This window comes from Eptatretus burgeri, chromosome 4 (assembly GCF_056783735.1).
Source record: "Eptatretus burgeri isolate ZD-2024b chromosome 4, Ebu_testis_v1, whole genome shotgun sequence".
In the NCBI taxonomy this organism is placed as follows: Eukaryota; Metazoa; Chordata; class Myxini; order Myxiniformes; family Myxinidae; genus Eptatretus; species Eptatretus burgeri.
In genome coordinates, this window is record NC_140964.1 from 30834411 (window position 1) to 30850898 (window position 16488).

At 41.5% G+C, this 16488-nt stretch overlaps 1 pseudogene; it reads left to right on the forward strand.

Moving 5' to 3' along the window:
* The first annotated feature begins 8301 nt into the window (after positions 1-8301).
* Positions 8302-12720, forward strand: LOC147027723 (uncharacterized; annotated as a pseudogene).
* Positions 12721-16488: the final 3768 nt, after the last annotated feature.

Below are 16488 nucleotides of genomic sequence, written 5' to 3' on the forward strand. Positions count from 1 at the left end.
TTCCTTTTTATTCTAACTACAAACGTGTGGATGAGGACATGGTCACACAAGGGGTGCAAACTAAAATGAGAGTCGAGTACAAAGGTCAATGATAAAGAATCACAAGATGTACAACATGCATCAAAAAGCACAATGTTGGCCCAAACTGAACCCACATATAATTTTCAAAAAACCATCGTTTTTGAGTATTATTTGACACATTTGAGAGAAAATGTATATTTTCAAGGTTGAAAAGCAAGTGCTATGGGAAGCTCAGCTGTTTTTGTCTGAAGTCTGATGTTGTCATGTATTTCTCTGCAGGTGTCTGTGATTGTTGTTGCAGCTCTGCCACATACCTTAGTCCTACAAAGAAACGTCCTTTATACAAAGATCCTTTATACAAAGATCCTTATCCGATAAAGAAACGTCCTTTTAAAAATTTTATTTTAATGTACCATGCTCTTTACAGTGTTGCTGCTGCCAGAGCAGTTTCTTGGCAAGGGTTACACTAGGTGGTTTGCCATTGCCTTCCCAGCATGTTTGTTCATGACCTATCTTTACTTTCATCATCCACTTCAAAAATGATAAAACCTGCTTGCATCTTGCAAAAATATATACTTGAATGTGTCATTTTCATCGAGAGGTATGGCACGGTGGCCTCAACCCTCATATATGCATAGTCACCTCGAAGCTGTCGAGCCTGGGTTCGAATCTCAGGCCAGTTATATGGACAGGCATCAAACTGGCGTCCCTTGGATCGACGTTAAACTGGGCGTCCCATCTTCCGGCATTAGTTGGTGGACATTAAAGATCCCAATGTATCCTTCACGAGGAGTAGGCGAGCTATCCCACGGTATAAGCTTCCCCTGGCCAACCACACATGAACGTGGGAATCATTGCGGCCGTTAAAGAAGAGGATGTCTTTTCCATCGAGGCTTTGGTTTGGCTAGAAACACATGAAATTATTTTCTTATGTGAACTCTGATCTTTGGACTAGAGTTTTAGCTGTAGACTGTTGGAGAAGTACTGGGTCGTGCATTAGCATTGGTCCTTCTCTCTTGGTAACAGTGTTTCACCTCAATCCTCAATCCCCATCACTTCAACGACAGAGGTCTTAGTAGTGTAATGGATGTAAATAACTCTGACCAAAGTTGCAGGTGAGATGGGGAATTTGATAACACATCAGGGTGTCAGCATACAATTGTCTTCTCTTGTGAATACACCGTGGGATCTTTAACATACACGAGCAAATGCCAACATACAAGATGCCAAGCTTTACATTCCTCTAAACTCTAAAGGATGGCAAACACAATTATTCAACATGTTGCTGGCAAAGCACCAGGATGACAGACAGTTTAACATCGGGTCAGAAATCGAACCCATAATAGACAGCTCAAAGGTGAGTATGCAACCTTTATGCCACCCTGCAAGCCCTGATTGATTAACTGGAATGATGCATAACCATGTGATAATTTTCATGGATGTTTTTTTTCAAACCCATCGTGTCTAATAATACTTGTACCTAAATTCAATAGTTAAGACATAATCAAGCTATCTAATGCTTTGTAAGAAGAAAAGGGGAATGATTCCGAGGAACTGATGCTTCCCTATGTTACATCACTCACGTCTGGAGTTTACTCGACCTGGTGGTGTAATGGATAGAGCATCTGCTCTGAGTCTGGGAGGTCGTTGGTTTAAACCCAGGCTGAGCCATACTAAATATATGTATATAGACACACTAGCGGGGACCCGTCTAGATTACATGGAATGCAAAATGTGACTTCAAGCCCCCGACTTCCTGCACCCCTCCAACAACCCCAAGTCCACAACATCCACCTCCCAAAACCAAGTCCTCACCTACCCCCTCTCAACCCTAAAGCATCAATTATCTCCCCATTCCAAGCCGATAAACAACCTCCACACCTGTCATTGTCATCTGTCTTATATACACATCAACTAATAATATATCCGTCTTGATGACACATACATTTTATCTTGTGAAACTTCTATATACATCACCAACTAAGGATGTGGATACCTGAGGCGTCTTGGCCTTCATAAAGCAGCGAGCATCAACACGGTGGCCATAAGATTGAAATATGTCTTCAAACTACCCCACCATCCAAAATCCTCAACCACACAGAGCAACCTCCTTCCCTTTTATTCCCGTTCTTCAAACCAAAAGGGCAAATTGTTACATCATCATTACATATTTATTCAATATCATTACCTCATTGAAATAGTGGAATATTTAGCTCTTCAAGCCTTCAAACACCCTCCCCACCCATCATGGTTGACTGTCCATCTCACAATCCCAAGATGTATGCGGAAAGGATATGTGACAATAAACCACCCAAAACCAATTAACTTCTTCCTGATGTGTGCATTGAAATATATATATATATATATATATATATATATATATATATATATATATATATATATATATATATATATATATACATATATAAATTCTTCTTCTTCTTCTTTTGGCTGCTCCCGTGAGGGGTCGCCACAGCGGATCATTCGTATGATCCGCATAGTGATTTGGCTTACTTTTTACGCAGGATGCCCTTCCTGACACAACCATGGTCGCCTCTTATGACACAGGGATATGGTACACCTATTCTAACCGGGGCATACACCGGGCCCAGTACACTGGTACTCACTTCGCCGACCTCGGAAGGATGACAGGCTGAGTCAACCTCCTGGTGTGTGTTAATTCAAGCGGCCAATGGGGCTTGAACTCAGGACCTTTTGGATCCCAAGCCGCTACCCTAACCACTACGCCAACACCAGGATATATATATATATATATATATATATATATATATATATATATATATATATATATATATAGATATATATATATATATATAGATATATAAATAAATAGATAATAAATAAATAAGAATACAAAAAATATATATATATATATAAAAATATAATTTATAAATAAATAAGAATACAAATATATATATATATAAATAAGAATACAAATATATATATATATATATATATATATATATATATATATATATATATATATATATATATATATATATATATATATATATAAATATATAAATCCTGGTGTTGGCGCAGTGGTTAGGGCAGTGGCTTGGGACCCAAAAAGTCCTGAGTTCAAGCCCCGTTGGGCCACTGAATATATATATATATATATATATATATATATATATATATATATATATATATATATATATATATATATATATATATATATATATATATGTGTACTGCATATGTTTGTATATGCGCATATATGTATGTATGTGTATATATGTATATACCAAGTCGTATAACACCAGGGGTTGACTCAGCCTGTCATCCTTCCGAGGTCGGCGAAATGAGTACCAGTGTACTGGGTCGGTGTATACCCCGGTTAAAATAGGTGTACCAGATCCCCGTGTCATAAGAGGCGACCAGGGTTGCGTCAGGAAGGGCATCCGGTGTAAAACATGTGCCAAATCACTATGCGGATCATATGGATGATCCGCTGTGGCGACCCCTAACGGGAGCAGCCAAAAGAAGAATATATATATATATATATATATATATATATATATATATATATATATATATATATATATACTGTATATAAATATAAATATGTATTTTTGATATTTCAATACATACACACATCCGGAAGAAATTACTTGGTTTTGGGTCGTTTATTGTCACATATCCTTTCCGCATACATCTTGGGATTGTGAGATGGACAGGTGACCGTGATGGGTGAGGTGGGATTTTAAAGGCTTGAAAGAAATTATATATATATATATATATATATATATATATATATATATATATATATATGTATACATATACGTATATACACACACACACACACACTATTGAGGTATGCTTACACAGTGTAAGCATGCAAATCATGCTTCACCATTGTCTCGGTTCGCTCACCTGCCCTTGATTTTTCATTGAAATATTTATTTATTTATTTATTTCATTTATTAATATTTTCATTTACGGATGCTTTCCGACGGTTCTGCGATTTTTCCTGGTGTATCACCTTCATTGTCCTTCAATGCACAAAACTACTCCGCTTGCCCATTATCTTGGGTCGCTCCCCGGCATTTTTTTCATTTATTTATATTTTCATTATGGATGCTTTCCGATGGTTGTGATTTTTTTCCTGGTGTACCAGCTTCAATGTCCGTCGGCACACAAAATTTCAGCTATGTATTTCACTGGTAAGGTCTGATCTTTAATATCAGTCAGTGAGTTAGTAGTTAGAAAGAGCTTTATATATTACTCACAGGGTGTGCTTACACATTGTGTAAACATAGGAACCTTGTTTCCCCATTGTTTCGGGTCACATCACCTGCATTTGATTTTTCATTTATTTATTTTCATCTATTTTTTTAATCCATTAATATTTTCATTTACGGTTGATTTCCGATGGTTCTGATTTTTCCTGGTGTATCACCTTTGTTGTCCGTCAGCATTCAAAATTACCGTACTTCCCCATTGTCTCGGGTCGCTCACCTGCATCTTTTTTCATTTATTTATATTTTCATTTACGGATGCTTTCCGACGATTCTGTGATTTTCCCCGGTGTATCAGCTTCGTTGTCTGTCAGCACACAAAATTACCGCACTTCCCCATTGTGTCGGGTCGCTCACCTGTACTTTTTTCATCTATATATTTTTTAATTTATGGACGTTGTCAGATGATTGTGTTTTTTTTCTCGGTGTACTGGCTTCGATATCCATCAGCACACCAAATTTCAGCTTTCTATATCAGCCGGAAGGTACCGATCTTTAATATCAGTCAGGGAGCCAGTGAGTGAGTGAGTGTCAGTCAGTCATTAGAAAGAGCGACATATAAATATATTGTTACGGATTTTAGAATCCGGTCTGATGAATGCATCCACACATCCAGGTCCTCAGATAGTTATTTCCTCAAATGCATGTTCAGATTAGCCCCATCCCCATGTCTAATGGGATCTTAAATGTGATGTGATGAGAAGGGTAAAGGATAGATCCCCTCTCTTATGGGACGCTTTTTTCTTTACAACAGACACGTTCACACACATTTCTTTCACGAGCTCTGAAGCCCGCCCTCATTTTTCCTCAGCAACATTCTTTCACGAGCTCTGAAGCCCGCCCCCATTCTTCCTCAGTGGCAATCTTTCGTGAGCTCCGACGCCCGCCTTTTTTTGAGAGCGCACGGGTCGTCATGGTAACCGTGCCCCAGTGGGGCGGGGTGAGCTTGGGGCGGACGACACCCCACGGAGACGGCCCTGGGATATAAAAAAAACGAGCGAGAGGGACTTTCAGAAGATAAAAAAAAGTCTGGAGAGAAAAAGTCCGAGGAGAAAAAGTGAAGAGAGAAAGGAGGGGAAAAAAGTGTTCTGAAGAAAAAAGCGTGAGGAGAGGAAAAGCGAAAGGAGAGAGGAAAAAGCAAAGGGCGAGAGAAGCGACCAAGAAGCGGGTGTCTGACCAGCACCGACGAGACAATTCACCCTTCCGAGTGCTTCGGCAAGCGAGCGTGTGGTGCGCGTGTGATGCGCGTGTGGGTGTGAGCAGCGCCGCCAACAAGTGAGGCACGGGTCGATCACCAACGACACCAGGGTCTAAACCCTCGACGGATGATCTTGTTGCCCTCCAGACTTCGACTGACGTTCAAGGCTGCCCCGCGAGAGGGTGCACAGCAAAGCTGGGTGCTGGCGACCGATGTGACATGCACGCACGCACTTCAGGACGTTTTCACTTCACGGACGACTTTCTGGTGAGTGAGACGATTCTCCCCCCTCCCCTCCCCCTGAATGATCTGTTGGGTACCCTTGTCTGTGTTTAGCTGTAAGTAAGTCAACCCCTGATAAGCATCTGCTCTTTGTCTCTTTCTTGGCATTTTGATTGATTTTGCTTTGAAATTTATTCTTTATTTACCTTAACAAATAAAAAGTACTTTTAATTAATTTATTGGTCTACCTTTCCTTCCATTGGTCTACCATTGTCCGAACTGAGATAGAATGGGAGGTAATTACCACAGATTTGACAAAAAAAATTGTCAGCACGCACCAGCGGTTAAAACACTCGGCCGCCCTAATTCAAATCTAATCGAGATAACATTGGTGCTTTGCCGAGGGCGCGCTCCCCGCTCAGGTAACCACGTGACCTCTAGTTAAACGTAATAATTAGACAGCAGACACTGGAACTCGTGGTTGACTGGGTGGCGTTCGTGGTTTTAAAACAACCCACCGTACTATAATGTTAATTGTGAGCGGTGGCCCCAGGTCCGGCTCTACCGAGGACAACCGGGGATTAATCCCCCTGAGTGACCAGCTGGTGTCTCGGTGCCCATGGCCGCAACAACTGGTGTCGGAGTGGGAGATTTTTCGAACCCCTTGATCAATAAATTGGTGTCAGGTCGTGGACCTGTGGTGCGCTTCACGCACCTTGAAATTCAGAGCAGTTGGACCAAATTTTAGTTAAATTTATTGGGACGGACAATGGCGGACCAACACGGGCAGGTCCCGGTGGGCCATGTAGATGATGTAAATATGGATACGGAATTGACCCAGGACCCGCATGAAGTCACAATGGAGGGTGAAGAGGAGGCAATGGGGGAGATGGAATATAACCCACACCCTTGGTCTCTGGAAAATGCAGCGCCGATAGCGCAGAACGACGGGTTATCGCCACCAGTGCAGCCCGAGAATGACATGATGTTGTTCATGAGGCAATTAATGGCACAAATTAAATTGTCGAGCGAAGAAAGAAACAGAAAAATGGACAGAATGAGCAGAAACACGGACGAAAACAACAGAAAAATGGACGTGATGGGCGATGAAATAAAAAGGGAGATGAGTGAAGCGATTGGCAGAGAAATGGAGGAGGTACGAGAGGAGGTAAGGAAGTGTCGGATCGGTGTCCGGGAAGAGATGAGGGAGAGCGAGGCCAGACTGATGGGAGAGATTGGGAAGATAAAGAAGGAAGTAGAAGGACTGATGATAGGACAGAATGAGTTGAAGGAACAAATGGAGAAGAACACAGGGGTGATAAAGGAGTTAAGGGCCGCAGAGAAGGAGACAACAAGAGAGATTACTGCAATTAAAAACGAATGTAAAATGGCACACAAGAAACTAACGAAGAGGGTAGAGGAGGTGACACAGACGATGAGAACAAAGGAACGGGAAATGGAAACACAAAAAGAAACAACAAAGATGACGTTAGAGGGGGAAATACAAGAGGCGCATCGGGAATTTACGAAGATGAGAGAGGAGGTGGATATTATTTCCCAGGTCTCAGTTCTGAGGAAGTGGATAAGGAGAAGGAGGGGGAGGAGGAGAAGGTAAGAGAGGAGGAGGTGGATAACGTCATTCGAGTTAGAAATAGGGATATTATTTATTTTACAATCTTTAAGGCAAGTGTCTCACCTTCCTTGTCTCAAGAACTACAACGAAAATCACCCAAGTAAGTTGAACTGCATCCACAATTGTTGTCCCCCACCCCTCCAGCAAGGTTGGAGATGGGGGACATTATAAAATGAGCTCCGTCCAACCGACAGCCCAACCCATTATCTGTCCATGTAATTTTATGTATGCAATATTTCAAAAGCCGTTGAACCTTTTGGTTTCATATTGCAGGTATATATTCCTCATGACATTATCTCAAACTAATTAGATCACGACGATGATTGGCTGAATTATCTTGCCATGGCAACCATCTTGGTAACATGGCTTGTGTACACGATGTTTAAAACACCGTTCAAGATTTTGCTTTCACATTATAGTCCATTTGCACTTCCTATGTTCACTGTAGTGTACTTATGAATTGTCAAAGGTACAAGGTATTTTGGTTGATTTGTCATCCTAAGGGGTCCCTGAAGTATTCCAGCTGGGTTGTCCTCAGGACAACTTTGGGCAATTTGTTTTTATGCAAATTAGGACCGCCATTACTGAAAAATCGATTTTGTTGAATATCTCCGCAACTTTGCATGATAATGTCACAGAAATGGTGTCTATATCCATGTTTTCATGGTCAAGGATTAAGATAAAGGTATTAAAAAAGTTACCACATCCATATATTTTGTCTTTATGCAAATTAGTTGCCGCCATTACCGAAAAATCGACTTTGTTGAATATCTCTGCAACTTTACATGATAATGTCACAGAAATGGTGTCTATACCTATGTTTTCATGGTCAAGGATTAAAATAAAGGCATTAAAAATGTTACCACATCAAGGTTTATATGTATAATATATGTATTTGATATTACTTAATTGATGTACATGTGGCAACTATCAATAATATCCAATTCTGTCTTCAGGACATAACGATGACTAGCGGAATGTGTCTGCTCCCGGGCTGCCATGAGAAAGGATCACACAACACAGTAAGAATACAAAGCATCCACACTCTGATTCAGAGGAGCACGGAGCAGGGTGACGATGATGTCTGTATCCAGTTACAGACCGTCCTGGACACACAAGGAGACAATGCATCCATAGGCTGTCATAAGACATGCTACTGCGTGTACACATCTAAACACAATGTGGCGAAATACGTGTCGAAGAAACGGAAAGAAGGTTTTTCCATGTCCGAGAGTGAGCCGCAGACAAGTAGGATCAGACAATCGCAACTTCCAACATTCGACTTTAAGAAACATTGTTTCATTTGTGGTGATGAATGCCATCCGAAAGATCCCAAGCACCCCGACAGGTGAGAATGTGTAGTCCAGTGAGAAACCAGTGATCGTCCTTGCATTACATCATTCAATGATGTGCTTCTAGATGTATGTGAGCAGAGGCATGATGATTGGGGTAGAAAAGTTGAAATCCGCATCAAAGGTGCTCTTACAGATTTACCAGCTGCTGAAGCACAATACCATAAGAAGTGTTTTAATAAGCTCATGGTTATTCCCAAGTATGTTGACTTATCTTCTGATCCTATTGTGCTCGATGATGATACTCGATGATGAAGGTCGTAGTGGATGACATGTATGCTAATCAACATGTCAGTACCTGGACCACCATTGAGTTGCATGATATGTATTGTGGTCTCGGTGGCTTGCTATCTCGCCAACAGATTTCGCGAAACTCACTACCTATTTAGGTAGTGATATCGTGGTACTACGAATGGAGGGTTGTGCATCTGTTGTGGGGTTCAGGTATCTTATAGGCAAGTCTCTGAAGCTGGTTAAGGACGAATCAGTCGACGAGCAGAGCGTGGACACTGTAGTCCGGCAGGTCAGGGTGGAGGCACGAGCAGTCCAGGTCAACAATGCAGGCTATGATATGGGTGACTTCACTCACAGCAACACGCTCAAACAGACAAGCCCAACTTTGTTGAAACTAATTGCTGAATTGGTTTCTAGTGGAAAAGTGACCCAGCAGTCTCTTAGCCTGACCCAAGCGGTTCAAGGCCACATCACCAGCATCAGAAACCAGACAACGCTGGGGCTAGCAGTAAAGTTACACCACAGGCATGGTAGTTCGGAGATGATAAAGTTGCTACATGACCACGGCTTCATTGTGTCCTATGAAGAGGTCATTCGCTTCCGAAAATCAGCAGCAAAGTTTTCAGGTGACAAAAGCAGCATGATACACCAGGCCATGAGTTTGATGCGAAATGTTGGACCAATCTTTGGTTGGTTTGACAATCTTGATCTTCTAGTGTTAACCCCGAATGGATGCCGAGCCACCCACGTCATGGCTCAGGAGTTTCAGCAACATCCCGCTGGAATCATACAGATAGGTAGTGCTCAACCTGGAGTCATGAGCCTTGTCATCCCGCGCCTGCTCAAAACAGCTGCACGTTCTCTCAACATCAGCACCAGTCGATCGATCCCACTGCAGCACGACATGGGACCGAAGAAGGTCAACCCTCCAATGATTCCAATGACATCAGGAGTCTCATATGCTGATGTTTGTGCCAGAGAACAGAGTCCCAACACTGCTCAGCTGAAGGACACACAGTGGCTGAACTCGCTAAGATCCAACGAGAGCATGGAGTGGTACGGATTCAACAATCAACTTGCCAGGCAGTAAGCTCCATCTCCTTCCAAGGCTGCTACAGTGTACCTGTTTGGTCCTCTCATAGATGCCCCACCATCCCATCCCGATACAGTACTCACATCACTACTATACATGAAAAAATCACTAAGTGAAGTGGGAATGAGCTATGCAAATCTGTCCATCGATATGCAGCTGTACATGGTTGCGCAGCAGGTAAAGTGGTGGGATCCAACAAGGTTTGAGGATGTTATCGTTCGTCCAAGTGCGATGCACATTATCATGTCCTTCTTTGGGTGCATTGGAACGCTGATGAAGGGATCGGGTCTGGATGTTCTGGTTGGAGCAGCATTCGGAGGTATGATGGGGATTATGAATGGGAAGGCATGGGTGAGAGCCATGAGAGCATTTCGCATGGTGTCAGTGGCACTGCTGCAGAACTGTCTACAAGGTGGTGAAAAAAGCTTTGAAGAAATCGTGTCATACATGGAAGATGCAAGGCAGAATCCTACGGGCAGACACTGGGTGGATAATCTGGTGAAACCAACGCTCTTGGCTCATCAGTTCCTGCGTGCAGAGAGAGAGAGGGAAACTGGCTCTTCCAACAACTGTGCTTGGAGCGGATGTTGCCCTACTTCTTTAGTGCAGGTCACGTTCACTATGCTCGCTATATCTCGTGGCACTTACTAGAAATGAGACACCTACTGCCAGAAGCAGCCAAGACTGACCTCATCGTGGGAGCACATGTCTGTCGTCACAGCGAGGGCTACTGGAACTCAGTATCAGGTGGGTTGTTCATTTTAAACACATGCGGATTCATTCCTTATATTGTCTTCTTCCTTATATAATTAATTGATCTAACTGTTATATAAATATATATTTACAGCTGACCAATTTGGTGAGCAGACAGCTATCAGTACTGGAAAGGGTGGATTGAAGGGTATGACGCTCTCACCTGAGCTGGTTACAGAATGAATTGATTCATTTCCAATCTGGAAATGATTCATTTCCATCACTGCAGACCAAACACAAAGAGGAAGGTATGAAGCGGTGAAAGCTTGATGTTGATGACAGGAACCTTATTGCTGCAGAATTAGCGAAACATTCCCACCCATTGGCAGTGGAGAGTGATGTCCTCTACAACATTGTCAATAGCCAAGTCGCTCCCAAGGAAGTCAATGTTGCAGATGCAGTAGTCATTGGAGAAAAGATTGTCATGTCATTCCGCAACTCTCTGCCGTCTGGCTTCCATCGCAAGATTTCCAGCCAGGTCAAAACGATGTAACAACTCAAACGGGGCATGAAGATTGGCAGTAAGACTGCCTTTGACATGGAGGCCATCTTCATCCGCCTTCTGATGGTCGGACAACAACGACAGCTAAAGCTTACACCCATCTTCCGATACGAACTGTGTGCATTCCCGCCCTCAATCATCGATGAGTATGGCTGCTTACGCAAGGGCAACAAATCTGTTCTTGCCAATCGTTTGGGTGTGAAACAACTCGATGCTCCAGCTCCAGACATCGTGATCGTAGATGCACAGCAGCTGCTTTACCACATCATATGGCCACATGGAGGGGATGCCTCCATTATCATTGAGAGTATCAAGCGTCGTCTCTCATGTTAACCTGATGGTACCGAGAAGATTTTGGTATTTGACAGGTATAATGATATCTCAGCAAAATACCATGAGAGGAAGTGACATGGTGGCAAGGGTTCAACAGACTATAACTTGACCATCAGCAGTCCACTTCCTAATCGTGATGCCATTCTTAAGAACAAGCACAACAAGCGGGAACTCTCACGGGTGCTGTCCTCATTCAACATGGGTGCTGATATATCGATCGAGAGTAGAGATGGTGGCTTTACACATGATGAGGCAGATATCACGATGATCTCATACCTGCTACAAGCTACCAAATCTGGTATGGTGGTGATTCGAATCCTGAGCGATGACACAGATGTATTTGTGCTTTTGATGTACTGGGTGTGGGCGATGCAGCTGCACAATGTTTGCAGTATCTAGATGGAATGCTGGAATGTGGCAGTGATTGACATCAACGCGAGCTGTATGCTTCTGGGCCAGAAGTGTCTCCAGTTACCTGGAATGCATGCACTGAGTGGCTGCGACACAGTTTCCTACCCATTCAACAAGGGGAAGATCAGCGCTCTGAATGTTTTGAAGGAAGGTGACTTCCCAGGGCTGTTTGAGGTCCTGGGCGAGGAAGATGCCACACACGAGAATCTAATGAACACAGGCCAACAGTTCTTCATGGCCTTATATGGTCGACCGCCAGGTACTTCGATGAGTATGGCATGCTATCAGCTATACTCCCGGAAGAAGGGCAATGCCTCCAACGGAAGTGAATCTGCTTCTTCATGTTCGCAGAGCACACCTTCAGATGATGTTGTGGAAGGCTGCTGATCAGCAGGCTCCTCCTTGTGTGGACATCACACAATTTGGATGGAAATTAAATGATGGTATTCCATCACCTGTCGTTGACATAGGTCCTCCGGCTCCACAAGGGCTCATCGATGTCACAAGCTGTGGATGTAAAGCAGAGGTATGCAGTACCGAGGGATGCAGCTACCACAGACATACCATGTCATGTATGGCCTATTGCGTGTGCGCTGGTGGTGAAGGCTGTTTCAACCCTTTTACAGCAAGGAATGATGTGGAGGATAATGTACAGGATGATGCAGAGAATGATGATGATGATGATGATGATGATGAAGATGATTAGTGTTGAGGAGTTTGGAGGATAATTTATGGATTAGTTTGCACATGCAACATTAGTTTGGAATGAATATGTTGTGTAACATATTCTCTTCCAACTGCATTAACTCCAACTTCCATATGTTATTACTGCATTAACAATTCCATGATTTCCGTTTTTGTTGTGATTCGATTGTTACTTTGTCGTTGTAATAAATGTCATGATCCTCCAACATGGTGTACAGCTTGAAGAATATATCGATAGGGTAACATTTTTAATACCTTTATCTTAATTTTTGACCATGAAAACATAGATATAGACACAATTTCTGTGACATTATCATGTAAAGTTGCAGAGATATTCAACAAAGTCTATTTTTTGGTAATGGCGGCAACTAATTTGCATAAAGACAAAATATATGGATGTGGTAACTTTTTAATACCTTTATCTTAATCCTTGACCATGAAAACATGGGTATAGACACCATTTCTGTGAAATTATCATGCACAGTTGCAGAGATATTCAATAAATCGATTTTTCAGAAATGGCGGACCTAATTTGCGAATAAGAAAGTTTGCCCAAAGTTGTCCTAAGGACAACCCAGCTGGAATACTTCAGGGACCCATTGGGATCACAAATCAACCAAAAAACCTTGTACCTTTGACAGCTCATAGCTTCTCAAAATGGAAAATGGACTATTACACAGATCTATTCCTCATACTGCCAAAAAGGTGGGGGACCTGGAGTATCATCAGTTCCTTGTTGGATATAAATTGACCTTAAAATATTGTGAACTTATATTACTGATATTATATGAAATTTTTTTAAATTGTTCTAATTATAACCATATAGTATAACTTCAATTCAATGAACAGCACTTTTATGAATCATATTTCCTGAAAAAGACTGTTTTATAACTTTCACCCCTCCCTCTTCTCCCCACCCTCTGATCACCGCCACTCCCTGACCACGGAAATATTACCCGAGCCAAAAACATGAAATAAAATAAGAAAAAGAGCAATCATCGATTGCAGACGCTCACCAGGACTTGTTTTGTGTGGTGTATTTTGTGTGGCATTTGTGTACTGGTGTGTTACGTAATTAATCAGAGACATAATTGGAACTGCCATTTTATAACTGCTGGCAGGGATGACCGGGTACCAAGATGTCCCACTTTGATGCAACCCCACCTTGATTGGACACCTGACCCTGACCAATGACGTTTTTAATTTTTATTCAATTTAATTTAGAATGGGATGAAAATAAATTCAATTCAAATCAAGTGGGAAACCAAATATGTTCATTCCTGCACTGGAGTCATCAGAAGGAACCCGAACAAGCAAAAAGCAAAGATGAAGTCATCAGCAGGAACCTGGATAGGATTTGCATTTCAGCTGCTCGTCCTCTAACCTCAAACCCATCCAGACACAGCGAAGTGGACCATATTCCAAAACAAATAAAAATAAAAAAGAACCCAGATCAAAAAAATCAAATCATTCTGGCTGCCAGGCCATGTATCCGATCAAGTTTAAATGTAAAACCTATATATTCCACATCACTACTAAAGGATAAATGTGAAGTTTGATATTGATTGAGGAAGCGGTTCCAGAAAAAAAACATTATTTAATATTTTTCTTCAATCCAATGTGGCTGTCAAACCATGTGACCTATCAATTATTCCTTAACAAACTTGTATACCCAACATGTGGGGAGCATGTGTGTGAAGTTTCCCCTCCATCTGTCCAGCCGTTCTGGAGAAGATTTTTTTTAAATCGGTTTTAGGGTAAATCCAATATGGCTGCCAAACCATGTGACCTATGACATCATATGTGTGAATATTTTGTTCCTCATGGATAGGCTGTCATACATGTAAAGTTCTGCCTCGATCTGATAAGCCACTTGAAAGAAGAAGATTTTTGAAGGTTAAAAAAAAAACAATATGGCTTCCGAATCACATGACCAATGACATCATAAACAAATCACATTTACTATGAGGAGTACTCGTTGTCCACCAAGTTTCAATTTTTTCCTTGGTGCAGTTTCAGAGATACAGAGGTCCAATTTTTTGGGTTTTTTCCAATATGGCTGCCACACCACATGACCTATGACGTCATAATTATCATTAAAACATTCTACATGAGTAGTCACATCTATAATTGAAAATTTATTCTCAATCCGACAAGCGGTTGCAGAGAAAAATATGAAAGATTTGTGAGGAAAAACAAACAGACAAATAAACAAACTAGAAAGAGTAATCGGAGATTGCAGACCCTCGCCAGAACTTATTTTGTGTGCTGTTTCGAATGGGATTAAAATACATTCAATTCAGATCAAATGGAAGACCAAAATAGGTTCATTCCTGCATTGGAATCATCAGAAGGAACCCGAACAAACAAAAAGCAAAGATGAAGTCATCAGGAGGATCCTGGATAGCATTCCATTTCAGCTGCTACTCCTCTACCCTCAAACCCAAGCAAGTATAGTCAAGTGAGCATTTTTCAAAAAAAAAAAAAAATCAAAAAGAACCCCAATCAAAAAAATAAATAATTATGGCTGTCAGACCATTGGTCCGATCAAGTTGAAATTTAAAACTTCCTTTCAACATCACGACTGGATCATAATTTTGAAGTTTCATGTCGATTGATTAAGCGGTTCCAGAGAAAACTTTATTTAATATATTTCTTCAATCCAATATGGCTGCCATACCATGTGACCTATAAATTATTTATTCCTTCACAAACTTAAACTCGCATTGCTTGGGGAACATTTGTGTGAAGTTTCCCTTTGATCTGTCCAGCCTTTCTGGAGAAGAAGATTTTTATATGTTTTAGCGTAAATCCAATATGGCTGCCAAACCATGTGACCTATGACATCATATGTGTGAATATTTGGTTCCTCATCAGCCACTTCAGAGAAGGTTTTTGAAGTTTTTATTTTATTTATAAAAAATAATAATATGGCTGCCGAATCGCGTGAATGATGATGTCTTCAATTATATTTTTCTGTTGACCATTTTATCCTGAGATGATCCTCAAAAATGTTTCATACTGATCAGATGTCGCATTCTCCATATGTAATTATGACGTCATAACGAAGGCACCTTTGACATCATTAAAAAAATAACACTCATTCCCCATGAGGAGTACTTGCCGTGTGCCAAGTTTCAATTTTTTCCTTGGTGTGGTTTCAAATATGGAGGTCCAATTTTTTCCGTTTTTCCAACATGGTTGCCATACCACGTGACCTATGACGTCATAATTTTGATTACAACATTCCACATGAGTTGTCGCACCTATGGTGAAAATTTATTCTCAATCAGAAAAGCGGTTGTGGAGAAAAACACGAAAAGTTATGTGCGGACAAACAAACAGACAAACAAACGGACCAAAATGCCATCCCCTCTCCTTCAGCGAATGTAAGAAATGAAAACATTTTCCCGATGGTAAAAAGTAAAACACGTGCACCCATCAATGCTTCTTCAAAATAATAATGATAATGTCAAAATTGATGGAAAAAGGGGGGAACGATTCGAAGGAACTGACATTTCCCTTTGCTTCCATCACCCACGCTTGAAGTTTCTTTTTGACTCAAATCTCTTCAACCCAAATAATGGCTGAAAGGGTGGCTTCGAGGGATGCACACTTGCCTCTAAATTGTCTAGCCTGAGTTCTGGAGTTGAAATCCCAACCAAGCTATATTCTGTCATTGCTGTGTTTCACAGGCAGGGCGATTCATCAATGTGTTTGCTGTTCCTCGGATGGATGTAAAACGGGTGTCCTGTCTGTCTGCCAGTGT